A 15,809-nucleotide genomic window follows, 5' to 3' on the forward strand; every position below is an offset into this window, starting at 1 on the left:
CAGGTAGGTTTCGTCACACCCAGCTTCCCACTTAACAGAGGTGGTAATGGCAGCTTTTCCTTCCCTCCCACCTTTATGTTTCTGTTTACTTTGAGAAAGTTAGTATTCTCGTTATGTAATTTTCATCAAGAAGATTGTCACCCTACTAGCTGCATGTTTGAAACCCTTGGTCATACGATGTAAAAGCCCAAAGACGGACTAATGGCTTAGTTCCTTTTAATTTCTCCTTTTAGTATCCTTTCATTTGATTTGAATGCTGTTCACAGAAGCAACAAATAATCTATTATGTAAATATTTGAATGTGCAGAAGATGTCAGAAAGCATTGAGTTGAAATTCTGTTGATGAGTGACTGGCTAGAATATGTTTGACTAAAACTTTGGAATGAAAAAAAAACTGAATAAGGCTTGCTATTATATAACAAGGCCAATGTGAACGATTTGCTTGATAAATACCATGCAGTTACAAAGAACATAATAAAAGGGATGACTGCCCCACGCAAGAGCTTACACTTCAGAGACAAATAATGCAGGATAAAAAGTAAGCACAGAAGGGAAAATTAATACAAATTAAAAGATGAGTATGGGGAAGAGATTTTTTTCTCTCAACCTACAACTTTCTAGAAAGATACTATACTGATTTTACAATAAAAAATACTGTTTTTCCAACTCGGCTTCCACCATGGAACATGTTACTATCTTTGTCCTTGTAGGATTGCACTAGAGTAGGAACTATACCCCACACTGTAAAGACCATTCCAGTTCATTTTTATCTATTCTTTTCTCTCCTGTTCCATGTTCCCCTTCCCCTTTCCCCTTTTGTCTTTCTCTCCTCATCTTATTTTCTCTTCCCCTTCCTTTCTTTCTTTTCTGTGCATGTGTATATACACCAGATCTCATACATGTGAAGGCCAGAGGCCAATTGCTCAGGTCTCTTTCTCAATCATTCTATACCTTATTTTTTGAAGTAGTGTCTCTTGCTGGATCTAGAATTCTCTATTTGGCTTAGATCATCTGGCTAGCAAGCCCCATGGATCTGCCTGTCTCTGTGCCCTTAGCTCTACCCCTAGCCCTGGTATCACAGATGAGCTTCTCTATCCTGCCTTTTACATGTGTGTCAGGCATCAATACTCAAAATAAGCAAAACACCAACCAAGCAATTTCCATAGCCATTTCTTTTCATAGTAAAAAGATTAAAGCATGTTGTATAATATGTTCACAGCAAATTACTCTGTAACATTGGAAAGAACTCCTTGGTAATAGGACTTAATCAGTGGATAGATGTAAACCTGGCTGTGTTTTGTTAATGAACCTGAGAACTGGTAGGCAACTAGACCATGATCCACAGGGCAAGTTGAGTGACATCTGGACTAGAGACTTATTTATAAACTCTAAATAGAATCTTCAGATCTCCTTAACTTAAGGGCTGCATATATATTTGGTATCACTTCATTTGTCTATTGGCTTTAAGTTCCATTTTCTCCTAGTACCTGGAAAACACAAGAGCACTAGGAACTGACATGATTCTGATTTACTAGTAGACCCCTCCAAGATAAGTACTGTGAGTGTCTCGGAGCTTCTTCATGTTTAGTGTTCATTCCCTCTGCTGTTTTCTCGATTTAGGATTATACTCATGTGTACATACTGTTCTTTTCTCTTTGTCTCACAACCCAAGAATCTTATGTTGTTGTTCTGCAAACATATTTAATGACAGCACTCAGTCCCAAAGTCTAAGTAGTCAGCGAGGTATCTATCCATTCTACTCTCGGGTGCTATTTGTTTTCTGTTTGTACAATCATGCGTCACCAGCACTGTTCCCATAGGTCTCCTTGCCTGCACTGTTGTTTATTTTGTAGTGACAGATTCAGAGCATATGATTTCTGAGTATAAACATGCTTAAAGCTCTGAATCCTTTCTGCCACTCACATTTTCCTGGAACTGTTATGTCACTCTTAGCAGTGTGGAAGTGCCTTTCCTGTTATACTTTTGACTGTATTATATTGCTTAATTTAAAACAAAAGAAAAAACAAAACAAGAACACCCCCTGGGCCCTCCTTGTTACTAGGCCTCTTTGGGTCTGTGGTTTGTAGCATGGTTACCCGGTACTTTATGCCTCATATCCATTCATAAGTGAGTACATACCATGTTTGTCTTTCTGGGTCTTGGTTACCTCACTCAGGATGATCTTTCCTAGTTCCATCCATTTACCAGCATTTCATCATGTCTTGTTTTTAATGACTGAGTAATACTCCATTGTAGAACTACTACATTTTTAAAAATTCATTCTTCAGTTGAGGGACACGTAGGTTGTTTCCAGTTTGTGGCTATTACTAACAAAGCTGCTATGAACACATCTCCCTGAGAAGGATAAATAGATTAGACACTGGGAAAGTTGAAGGATGGAGGGAAATGAGTGGGGAAGGGACTAAGGATGTGTACAGAGGGGATGAACTGGAGGAGGATTTTGGGAGAGAGTACTGAGAGAAAAAACATGGATTTGGGGGTGGTGCACTTATGGGAGGAACTACAAACCAGGGGCAATGGAAATTCCCAGGAGTCTATTTGGGTGACCCTCGATAAGACTCCTAGCTTTGATTGAGAAATTGTGTGTGAACACTGAAGATCTATTCCCCAATTGGTTCTTCATCGATCAATAAAGATGTTAGCAGCCAATGGATGGGAAGAAGAGGTGGGAATTCCAGGTTCCCACAGGCAGGCTACTAGATTCAGGAGGTGGAAAGGGATATCACCTTGCTTTGAAGGGAGAGAGAAACACCAGCCATATGAGATCTCAGGTGGAGTGATCATTGGCTGCTTCTCAGACTGGGTCTGGGGTAGCAGGTGGGAGATTAGAAACACAACTAAGCTGAGGGCAGCTTTAGAAGTATTTAGCCAGGAGTACTGGAGGGAAGGGCACACTGGCTGTGGGAGGCTTAGAAATGCTCAGCTATTGAGCTAAAAAGCATCTTAAAATAAGCTAATGTGTATGTGTACTGCATTCATGGATCCAGGGGAACCAAGGCGGTGGCTGGTAGTACAGTCTACCTGGAGCTTAAGTAGGGTAGTCAAACCTATATACTACCCCTAGGAATGGGGGCTGTGGAGCCTGAACAGGCCATCTCTTGGAACCAGGCAAGTCTTCTTCCAATGAAGGGACTGGGCACCAATCCAGCCACAAAACCTTAGACCCACATTTTGTCCTGCCTAAAAGATATGCAATGGTAAAAATATGGAGCAGAAATGAGAAAAGGTCCAGCCATTGACAGGCCCAGCTTGAAACCCATCCCATAAGAGGGAGCCAACCCTGGCACTATTAGTGATATTCTGCTATACTTGCAGACAGGAGCCTAGCATAACTGTCACCCAAGAGGTTTCACCCAACAACCAATGGAAATTGATGTTGAGACCCACAGTTGAACATTAAGTGGAGCTTGGGGAATCTTGTGGAAGATGGGGAGAAAGGATTGAAGAAGCCAGAGGGATCAAGGACACCATATTAAAACTACAGTATCAAATAACCTGGGCCCATAGGGGTTCATAGAAATTGAACTGCCAACCAGAGAGTGTGCACGGGATAGACCTAGTCCCCCTGCACATATGTAACAGTTGTGAAACTAGGTCTTCATTAGGGACTCCAAAAGTGGGAGCAGCCACTATCTCTGACTACATTGCCTTCTTTGGATCCCTTTTACCCAACTAGGTTCCTTCTGCCTCTGTTCTAAACTTTGCCTCCCTATTCCCTGCCAAGGATATTCTTGTTCCCCTTTTAAAGAAGGAGTGAAGCATCCGCATTTTGGTCATCCCTCTTGAGTTTCATTTGTTCTGTGCATCTAGGGTAATTCAAGCATTTGGGCTAATAGCCACTTATCAATAAGTGCATACCATGTGTGTCTTTCTGTGATTGGGTTACCTCACTCAGGATGATATTTTCCAGTTCCAACCATTTGCCTATGAATTTCATAAAGTCATTGTTTTTGATAGCTGAGTAATATTCCATTGTGTAGATGTACCACATGTTATGTATCCATTCCTCTGTTGAAGGGCATCTGGGTTCTTTCCAGCTTCTGGTTATTATAAATAAGGCTGCTATGAACATAGTGGAGCATGTGTCTTTGTTATATGTTGGGGCATCTTTTGGGTATATGCCCAAGAGAGGTATAGCTGGGTTCTCAGGTAGTTCAATGTCTAATTTTCTGAGGAATCTCCTGACTGTTTTCCAGAATGGTTGTACCAGTCTGCAATCCCACCAACAATGGAGGAGTGTTCCTCTTTCTCCACATCCTCTCCAGCATCTGCTGTCACCTGAGTTTTTGATCTGTGCAGGCTAACAGGAACCAGATGTAGATCTCTCCTGAGAGACACAGCCAAAATACAGCAAATACAGAGGCGAATGCCAGCAGCAGACCACTGAACTGAGAATGGGACCCCCGTTGAAGGAATCAGAGAAAGGACTGAAAGAGCTTGAAGGGGCTTGAGACCCCTTATGAACAACAATGCCAAGCAACCAGAGCTTCCAGGGACTAAGCCACTACCTAAAGACTATACATGGACTGACCCTGGACTCTGATCTCATAGGTAGCAATGAATAGCCTAGTAAGAGCACCAGTGGAAGGGGAAGCCCTGGGTCCTGCTAAGACTGAACTCCCAGTGAACATGATTGTTGGGAGCAGGGCGGTAATGGGGGGAGGATGGGGAGGGGAACACCCAGATAGAAGGGGAGGAGGAGAGGTTAGGGGGATGTTGGCCCGGAAACCGGGAAAGGGAATAACAATCGAAATGTAAATAAGAAATACCCAAGTTAATAAAGATGGGAAAAAAAAGGAAGAAGATATGCATAGTCTTAACTGCAACTCAGTAAGACAAGACTGGTTGATATCCGTGGGAGGCTTCTCCTTTTCTAATTCTCAATAGAAATTTTATTTTAATTGATATGCTATGAGAATAACTAGAATTTTCCATAACAAAGAGGGGATGCTGATAATGAGCCTCTTTATTTTATTCCTAACTAACCTCAGCAGGAAACTAGAAATTTATTTCCATTTATTTTTGAGAAATTATTATTCATTTTTTATAAATATCAAAAGCATACATGTTAAAATAATAAAGGTATATGTGTGTCATCAACCAAGATTGTTATGTATTTCTTAATGAAATAACTGATATATTAGTATTTCTGTATGGAATGTTATAGAACTCTTTTACTTAGATTTGAAATTAGTAACTGCTAAAATTTATCCTATAACATTACACAACATTAACATTTCCTAATTGTCCAGTAGTATCTAAATTTTTATTTTAATACCTCATTTGATGTAATTTTCTTAATGTATTTTTCCTAAGATAGTGCTATGTTTTTATATGGAAAGAATCTCCCCGATAGTACATTATTACATTCTCCTGTTTTGCAACTTGTTTTCTGTCTCTCTCTCTTCCTTCCTTTCTCTTTTTCTTTTTCTTTCATTCTTCTGTTCCCTCTCTCTCTTCCTTCTTTTTTCTATGATTTCCTTGCTGATGTCTCCTCTCCATTGTATTTGCCATAGGCTTTGCTAATTGCCTTTAAAAAGTGAACACACACACACACACTGTATGTGACAATTAACTTTAATTGTCAACTCAGCACAACCTACAGTCACCTGGGAAGCCTATCAGGGAGGGATCTAGATCAGGTTGGCCGGTAGGGGTGTCTGTGGGGGCTAGGTCTTGATTGTTGATTGACGTGGGAAGACCTCCACATACTGTGGGTAGCACCTTTCCCTAAGCGTGGCATCACAGACTGTACAGGGGATGCTGAGTGCCAGGAGATAGGCATGGCTTGGTTTCTTCTGCTTTTGATTGTGAATGTGGTGGAGTTACCTGCTGTAACTTCCTGCTTCTAGACTTCACTACATTGATGGAGTGTCACTAGGAATTCTGAGCTAAAAAACAAAAACAAACAAACAAAACAAAAACAAAAAACAACCAAAAAACAGTCTCCCTAGGATGCTTTTTTTTTTCTAAGATATTTTAACATAGCAACAGAAATGAAACTGGGACATTTTGTATATTTGCAAATACTGATTTTTTCCCCCTTCAAATTAGTTATTCCAGAGTTTTGGACATTATGTTTTGATCTATTTATACCCCCAACCCTTTCCAGATCCCAGTCAACTTCATATCTTTTTTTTTGTTAAACCTATAAGACCATTATGTGTTGTCAAGTTATTCTTCATTATGTGGCCTTTCATCTGAGTGTGGTCAACCTACCAGGGGCTCCGTTCTTAGAGAAAACACTCTTTCCTGCTCCAAGCGCCTAACAGTTGTCAATAGCTCCCCACTATGAGTGGGACTGCACTCTCTCCTCCCCTCTCCATACTGGGAGTTGGTTGGCTCTGGCTTGCCTAACTTTTGTGTTGCAGTCACGACTGCCAGGAGTTCATAAGTACAGTTGTCCTGCTGTGTCCCCAAGGCACTGCTTCCTTGTTGTCACACACATCCTTTGGCTCTTACTCTTTCAAATTCTACCTTTCATTTTCAACTTTTACTCTTAGTTCATTAGCTTTCATCCAATTTCATGCTTTTATAGTTGAATATCGAGTTTTTTAAGAGTGAAAGATTTTTGAGACTGTGTAACTAGCTTTGTTCATAGACATATGTAATATGTGTGATTTCTAAGTATTCAGTTGTATTTTATTTTTTTTCTTTGTCTTAAATACAAATGTCAAAATTTTCTTCAGTTGCTTTCATTTATACCCATGTTATTCATTTAAAAATATTTTGCGGATAACAAAATAGCTAAATACTGAATCATACCTTTATTGACGATTTTGTTAGTAAGCACATAGAGAATATTAGAAACAGAATTTATAAAACTCAGTCTTATATTATCCTAATTTTTATCTATTTCTGTCTTTTTTGACTTTTTAAAAAGTGTCCTTATTGAATATTCACAGAATTTAAAACTTTATATGACTATGATTATTTGTCTTTTTTGTGTTGCTAGATTTTATTAAAATATTTTTGATACTTTTATAATAATTTTATTATGGATTAAAAGGGGTTGAATTCTGGTTTGGAGAATACAGGGTAGAAGAAGGAACAATGGGACAGATAAATAATACTGAACACTTTTCGAAAAAGTCACAAGGAAACCTAGTACCATAAAAGCTCCCTAAACTATGTATGAACACATAAAAATTCAAATGGAGTTATTTTATAATGATGAAATAGACCCCTAGTAGGTATCTACGGCTAACACTCACACACACACAAAATTCTAGTATCATGAATGGGTCTCTTCTTTTGTTGAATAGCCAAAAACATTGCAGGCCATCACTGATATTCTTGATTACCCTCCAATACTTGATGGTAAGACCCTATTACTGAAGATACCACACTTTCTTCCGGAACCAGCAGGACAGCCGCACAAGGTTAATTATGACAGCATGTACAAACCTGTGCAAGCCCAAGCAGACCAAGCTTCACCAGGGAGGTGGTGCTAGCTCTCTGTAACAGTAAAGCCCTAGAAGTCAACCAGGTTCCAGTGGAAAGCCACACGCTCAAGAATATTTGGGTAGCACAAATTTTTCTGGGAAATGGGGGGAAAATGATACAAAGTCAGGTGAGTATGGAAGTACAGGTTCTATATGGGATGAGTTGGGAGAGGGAGGGTGAATATGATCAAAACATGTATGAAATTCTCAAAAAAAAAACCCTAATAAAATATACAAAAGATGTCTGATGTCTTTCTTGATTGCTCTCCACTGTAGGTTTGTCTCTCTCTAAACCTTGAACTTCCAGGATTGGCTAGTCACTCACCATTGAGCTTAAGAGGTCCACTTGCCTCTAATTTCTCAGCCCTGGGATTATAGGTGTGATCATACTGAACTGGTTCTCATGCTCAGACTCAAGTGTTTTATAGATTTAATAGATTCACTATCTGTTATCAATTTTTTGATACTAAAATCTATTTTAAAGCTCTTCAGTTTAACTAATTATTCATATAGAATATATTTGAGGCAATGATTTCATAGTAACATTGAATTGCTATCTTTTCTAAAATCTTAGACAAGCGAAAATATAAAAATGTTTTGTATTTCTTATGAGCTGAACACCTAACTAAATACAAGTTACTTAACTTGCAGTTCCCTCCCCAAGTCGTATTCCATTGTATCCAATTTCTAGTACTGAGATTTCTAACTTTTAAAACTTATTTTGATTTTCCCCATTTAGTGAAGACTGATTCTTTTCTCATACCATGTATCTTAATTACAGTTCCCCCCTGTACTCCTCCCAGTCCCTCTCCATCTCCCCAGCCCTGTGGTTCTACTTCCTTTCTGTGTCTCATTAGAAAAGCACAGGTTGTGAACAGAAGATCACAACCAAACATGACAAAATAAAAGAGAAATCATCACTTCAAAGTTGGACAAGACAACCCAACGGAAAGAAAAGAGCCCCAAGAGTAGGCCTAAGAATCAAACACACTCGTTCATGCACTCAGAAGTCCCATAAAAATACTAAGTTGAAAGGTACAATGTATATGCAGAGGACCTGGTGCAGATTGTGTATAATCTTTCTTTTTTAAATGATCCTTGGAAATTTTGTACATTATCCAGTCTGGTGGCACTCCATCCCTCTGTCATGTCTGTCTTGTTTTGTTTTTCCTTTACAAAGCATTATAAAAAGATCTATGTAAAATCTTTCTCAAATATCCCGGGGCTACTCTTTATCTTCATAGTTAAAAGATTTGCTGTGATGTGTCTAAAGCTAGATGCTTTCCCTAGATCACAGCAGTACAAGCCATTTGAGTCTCCTTCCTGCCACATCATGTAAGTCAGTGGTTATGCATTTTAGCCTACCTAGAAAACACCCATCATACACAGGTCAGATCTTTCTTTTTCATGTTTTCTTCTTAGTTTCTATTGTGAAAAAAAAACTTTCTTAGTACATTCTCTACTAAACAATGGAGTTTTCAGGTTCAGTCCCTTTGTTGTGAGCAACACAGAGTTTGGCTTTCTATTGAAATACCAGCTTTTTAATGTTTTATAATTTGTTCTCATCACACAATGCCTTTTTTTCTTTTTTCTTTCTTTCTTTTTTTTTTTTTTTTCTGGAGCTGGGGACTGAACCCAGGGCCTTGCGCTTGCTAGGCAAGCGCTCTACCACTGAGCTAAATCCACAACCCTCTCCTTTCTTTAAAGTCATGATTACTCTCTGTCTGTCTTTCCCTTAAAATGCTGTTAATCCATTTTGTTTCCATCTCAACTTAATCCAGGACTCTGTTGTTGCTATCTATTCAATCTGCGTATGACTTCTCCATTTCTGACACACCTCCCCTTTCTCTTCTCTATTCTTACTGATTCTTATTTTCTCTTTCCTCTGCCTCCTCCTCTGCCTTGTCAGGTTGTTGTTCTGTGAGACATGGTGTCCCCGTGTAGCACAGGCTGGAACTTGGCTATGCTATCCAGGTTGATCCTGAACCCATTCACCTGCCTTGGTCTTCCAATTGCCAGGATTGCAGGTGTGTAAAACATCTCTCATTGTTCACCAAGAGACTTAGTGTTTTTCTGTCCTTTGGTTCTATGTCTTGTTCAGGTCATACTTTATTGTCAGGCCTAGGAATGCAGTGGGTTTTGATAGAAGCAGCATAGAAATTAGGACCTCAGGAATAGCAACTTTTCCATGTAGAAAGGGACAAGATTTGCTGGGCCTACATTCCTGCCTGGGCACATGGGACCTGTGGGATACTTGCTTATCCCTTCTCCCCATCATGTAGCTTACCGGAGAGCTCCAAGGAACTATCAAAGAAACCACATTCTCACACTTCCTCACTGTCTACTGGAGGTCACTTTCTCTATGTGTAGACATAAAAGTTGAAGAGGAGAAGAAGCCTTTGAAAAGAGGAATAAACTGGGGTGGGGTTTCATAGTGAAGGAGGGATTGGATGGCTTCCTTCTCTGTGGGAACATGGAAGCCTCATTTCATAGACTGCAGGGGTATACTGTTGACATTGGTCTAATCAGTCACCTTAAAAAAAATTGGGACTAGCCCTAGCTTCTTCCAAACTCATTTTTTTTTTTAAATTTCTGTCTTTATTATTAGAAAGTTTGTATCTCTTGGGTTTTGCCTTCATTTCTGGCAGAAGTTACATGGTGCATGTTAGCACAGTCCCATTTTAAGGAAAGAAATGAGAAAGCATACAAAAAAATTTCAGGTATAACTTTAACAAAAAAATACCCTTTGTGAGCAATATGACGAATGGAAATATAAGTTATACTGGAAAAAGCAGCTGAAGCCATTATTCTTTTATGGAGTACAAATGATCACATTTTGACAATTTTCCCTCTTTTCTATTTAATATTTCCAGAATTGGCAAGCACAGCCTGACTGAAATACCACAGGGCTAAGAAATCGCTTTCCCCCACATAAGATTAAAACCTTCCACGTTTCTCCAGGTCTCCTGCTTAGAGACAATTTTATTATTTAACATTTATCAAACTGGCCAGCACTGTGTACTCTGAGAACACAACACTGTGCTCCCTGACTAAACCTTTCCCATGGGCGTGCAAACCCTGTCAAAAGACAAGCCTATAGAAATTCTATAGTTTGGACTGAAGCATTGGGCAGACTTTGCCAGGGGTTATAACAAATTTATAAGCCCAAGGGGGCCAAACACTAATTTACAAAGCAAAGTTTTAGTGAGTGGTTATTCAATATACCAAAATAGCTGCCATTATCACAAACAAATATGTTCTTTCAGATCTTTAGTAATGATAAAATGATTCTTGATATGTTTTTATTTTATACTTTAGAAAAAATTTTGACTTAAGGGAAATGTATTCCAAACATAAGAAATCCACCTATAATGAATAATAATGTAAAGTTATCTATGGAAAATTTACATAGAACTTCTACATTTACATACAGGCTGTGAATGGCAAACAAAATTTGGAAGTTCTATAAATAAATCTTATGCTTCATCTAGATCTGGGGGTGCTTGTTGTAGATATTTGATTAGAATGGGCATATCCCTGTAAATTATGGTTTGCCCTGAGTAACAGCAACCGGAAATCCTTCATTTGAGCCTTTAATTGAGATGAACAGATGATGGGTGAGCGCCATGACCAGGGAGGCTGTTTGGTAATGTTTTAGTTCTTTGGGTGCTGTGTTTCTTCCTTGCAGTCAAAGAGGACCATGAGGAGAGTGAGTAAAGTGGAGTTGGTCTTGGTAGAAAAAGCCCAAGAGAAACAACACAGGAACCATGGGCAATCTGGAAGCTGAGAATATAATATAGTTTTGTAAAGTTCATGTCCTTGAGGAAGGTTCTTCATGAACTTCTCGTGAGTTCTGATGATGTCTAGATCATGGTCTAATGGCCTGATAACTGCCAACCTATTTTATAGGATGCTTGATATTTAGCAAACACCCAAATGGTGCAGAAGCTCTTCCCTCAGTGAGAATTTTATGAATTCATCAGCCTTCAGAGATCTCTGATTCCAGAACCCTGGCTCACTTCAAATATGCTGACAGGCTCTATTCCCCTGGTTTGTGGCAATGAACATGCCTTTGGCTTCTTCCTGGCTCAGGGTTCGGAAATGGAGCAGAACAGAAGAGCATTACTATATCTGTGACGTCATTCTTCGGCATTTTCTGATTTCACAACCAACTTGGGAATCTTGACTTTAAAACTGAATTTTGGTGAAAAAAATTTATCTGCGATCCCCAGTCCTTAGCACTTTCTCCTCTTCAAGATGTAAAATTCTAGTCAAAGAATTCCTTTGAGTTCCCACAGAAATGGTGCCAATTAATTTTTTTTTCCTGTTCCTCAGGAAAATTCCTTGGCTCAGCAATAATGTCACTTCCTGGCAACCCCTTGGCAGTTTTGAACTTAAGAGATTCTGAAGTGCTTTCAGTTTCCGTGCGGGAAATAATTGGCTCTTCTGAGTCCTTTTTCTTCCAGGATACAGTAGGAGAAATACATTATTTAACCCCTTTTCAGGTAACCTGTCTAGGTCCCTTAGAAACTCTTAACTCATGAACATTTCACAAACACCATCCCCCCCTTCTCTCCAAAGGCATCAGCCCTGGCGGAGTGTCTACTCTCATTCTTACTACGTAATGGAGTCCCAGGAGAGTTGACAAACACCCTGGAACCTGTCAGAAGCAGTGTTTTTCCAGGATCTGGATGACCATAATACCAAAACAGCTTCAAGAAGCACGGCGGACAATTTAATGCCAAATGTCCCTCCCAGGCTCATGCCTTGTTTGCTTGCTCCCAGGTGATGGTGCTATTTTGGGAGGGGATTCCAACTTTACAAAGTACAGAAACTCCAGAGGCAGCAGGGAGCAGGCCACTCTCTCTGCTTCCTGGCAGCCATGACATAAACTACTCTGCTATGCCACCCTTGGCACATGAAGAAATGAGACCTCTGAAACCATGAGCCAGAAGAAAGCCTGCTCTCAGGTTGGCTGCTCAGGTTTTTTTGTTACAGTCAAGAACATCCTGCCTGACATAAAAGCCATGTAAATGCTCAATACTTTCATAAAGATCCTTATATTATTATTAATTATTATTATTTTTCCTCATGCTGAAAACTAACTTTCCTGAAGGTTATAGCCATCAAGGAGATTCTGAAAAAAAAATTGTTTTTAAGTTCTAATGCTCCCTTACTTTTAGAAATAGCACAGTATTTTGTTCTTTTCTGGTAAATTCTTAATGTCTAAGAGTAAAGAAATATCCTACTGTGACTAATTTAAAATGCTACAAATACGTTGGATTTAAGAATCAAAATAAAAAGACATCAAATAACATGTGACATTTTTTCAGTCCCCAGAGGCCTCTAAGATATGTTTAATGAAAATTGACTTTTATGGAGCAAATTAGTCAAGAGTCTATAACTAGGTAGGTGTACACAATCAATAAAACATGGCATTATTGATAAGGTTCATTATATGACTTGTTTCCTTTCACCACTCTCTCTAGCCTTTTATCCCAACACAGGTGAAAATTATTTTTTCGACATACATCGAGGAATATTAATCAATCCTTCTAGGCTTATTGGAAACTCTCAGCTCTTCTTAAATGGCTTTCTGTGGGACAGATATTCAGCTTCTGAGAACAGACTTTCCCCAAATTTTTACTATCTTTGATCTTCTGTGAAAGAGGACAAATCCTGAAATTTCAAAATCTCACCTTCAGTGCTAACAGAATTGGATTATAACCACAAAGCAGAGAACACTTACCTGGGAGTGGGGCTGTGTTGAACTGTCAAAGACCATACAGACTTTCCTGTACCATCCACACTGTGTCTTTTAAAAGCTTCTATAATTTCCTCAGTTTAGGGACCTTCAGGGGAACATTCTATACCCAACCCCTAATATGGATTCTGTCCTAGTCCCCAAGAGGCTTGTCACTATTGCATTATGCAGATTGCAATGGATTCAACTTCAAAAGTTGTATCAGTATTGTTCAAAAGTCCTGAGTCTCTTCTGAGACTCGAGGCAAGTTCAGCTATGAGCATTTGTAAAAGTCAAAAGGAAGGTTGCTTATGTCTGACATACAATGGCACTTGATTTTAAAAGGAGGACAGGGAAGACAACAGGGAAAGTTTAGGTCAATACTGAAACCCAGTAGGAAAATCACTACCCATCTCCACAAAGAGCTCCACGGGGAGCTTGCTGTGACTCGTTCCTATTGATGACTGCTCTTAGCATACATGGCCTCTCTCTTGGGATAGATCCTTCGTTGGCTACAGGTTCTTTTTGGAAGATGTTCTATACTTTCTGTACATCCAACACCCTTGGTTCTCCATCTCAACCTAGACTTCACCTTCATGTTGTCACACACAGGGGCTCTATGAAGGGACTCTGATTCTGCTACACATTGCCTAACTTCAGTGCCTTTCTGAAACTTCAATACAAACTTCTATGACTCTAACTCTTACAACCTGGCTGCCTGCCACACCAACAGCTCTATGTAGATGACAATACTGAGTTTTGCTTCTAGGTCGAGCTATTGCCTGGCCCACTTGGATCATGACGATAGTTGCGAAGTGCATGTGTGATTGAATTTTCCTAGGTGGATATTTTCAAGGGAATTCCTTTAGAGACATGCCCTATTCAGGATCTCCTTTTTTCTCCCTCCAGATGTTCTCCTTCAAAATGAGTATTTTTAAAATTAGGTTTCAGTTTCAAACTCTGAAGCCTTTGACGGCTGGGGTCTTACATTAAGGTGTTGCTTCTACTGTATTAGTACAGAGTTGACACCCACTATTTATGCTAGGGATTTCTATAAACCTTTCTGCCCTGTTACTGTAAACCCAGCTAAAGGCAGTGAGTAAAGATGTATACTTCGCTGCCTTAAATTCATCTGCCAAGCAACTTAGTTCATTGTTTTTGAATTCTGGCTTACCGACGTCTTCAGGACATGAATAGCTGCTTTGCCAGAATGTTTCATCAGTGGCACTTTGTTCCATTATTTGCTCCTGCTTAAAACCTTGTGAGCCTGGTCTTTCTGTCTGTATTTCTATCAACATTATGATCTGCCATACTCCCACCAGAAAGGCTCATTAATCTCCCTCTCTAGCACTCCAGGGCTTCTCCGAATTTCAGCTGTAAACTCCTCCACACTTCTTGTTCTAATGAACTATATGGTCAGGTTTATTAGCGCTACCCTCTACTTACACCACCAACTTTTGGTGTTAATTACCTTTCTTGTTCAAAGTGCCCAACAGAAGTAAGTTAAGGGAGAAAGTATTCATCGTTTGCTCATAGTTTGGGAGGGTAGGACCCCCATAGTGAGAAAAGCTCAGATGCCGAAGCAGATGGGTTTGGGGCTATGGGAGTTTGCTTCATCTCAGAAACCAAGAAGTAGGGAGAGTTTGTATCAAATATAGGGCTTGTTACAAACCTCAAGGTTCACTCATGTGACTCGCTTCCACCAGCCAGGGCTCACTCTGTTCTGTAGCCTCTGCACAAAAAGCTACAGTGTTAAAGCATAGGGAACCCCTAACATCTAAACCATGGCATGGATAAAGCACAGGGTTAATGTTAAACATGGATAATTGCCATTTAAAGACAGTGGCTATTTTGCATATAGACTTGCAGCCGTGTACCTCAGTAATTCATGGAAGAGTCAAGGTTCAGCTTCCTTGTGTATTGTGTCCAAGTGCCATGCCACTAATCATGAGTACCTTCTAAGTACAACTTAGCTGCAGTGAGGAAAGCTACTGAAGTGCTGAGTGATAATCACTGACAATACAGCCTTCTTTGAACAACAACTCATAGGATCCCAAGAGCAGGTCCATTGAGTTTCTGTGCAGAATATTGTTCAGCGAGTGTCAGAAGTGGGGACAGCCTGTGCCTAGCCTCTTCAAAATGGCGCAAAAGGAGAGCGAGCATGTGTGTGTGTGTGTGTGTGTGTGTGTGTGTGTGTGTGTGTGTGTATGAGAGAGAGAGAGAGAGAGAGAGAGATAGAGAGAGAGAAAGAGAGAGAGAGGGAGGGAGGGAGGGAGAGAGAGAGAGAGAGAGAAAGAGAGAGAGAGAGAAGCTTCTGTGCCTTCTTTAGTTCAATGTGTCTTTCTTAAGGTGACATGATTTAGGACTGCAGTTATGCATCTGCTCATAGGTTACCATAAGCCCTGTGTCAACTGACTTTTCTGGTTTTTATATTTTATATTTATTTAGTCCTGACTGTTGCAAAAAGCATTGTACTAAACTGCCTGCCAGTAGGTTACAGTTAGTACATATTAGGCTACTGGGTCTAATTAGGCTGTAGAGTCTCTCCTTGGAAAGGACAAAAGTCCAAGTGAACACTAGAAGTAAAAACTGTCCCACTC

General features: G+C 39.7%; 1 protein-coding gene across 11 annotated transcripts in view; it reads right to left on the reverse strand.

Annotated features, from left to right (window-relative positions):
• Bank1 (B-cell scaffold protein with ankyrin repeats 1) overlaps positions 1-15,809 on the reverse strand; it is a 290,528-nt gene that overhangs the window by 18,463 nt on the left and 256,256 nt on the right.

Source organism: Rattus norvegicus, chromosome 2 (assembly GCF_021556685.1).
Source record: "Rattus norvegicus strain SHRSP/BbbUtx chromosome 2, alternate assembly SHRSP_T2T, whole genome shotgun sequence".
Lineage (NCBI taxonomy): Eukaryota > Metazoa > Chordata > Mammalia > Rodentia > Muridae > Rattus > Rattus norvegicus.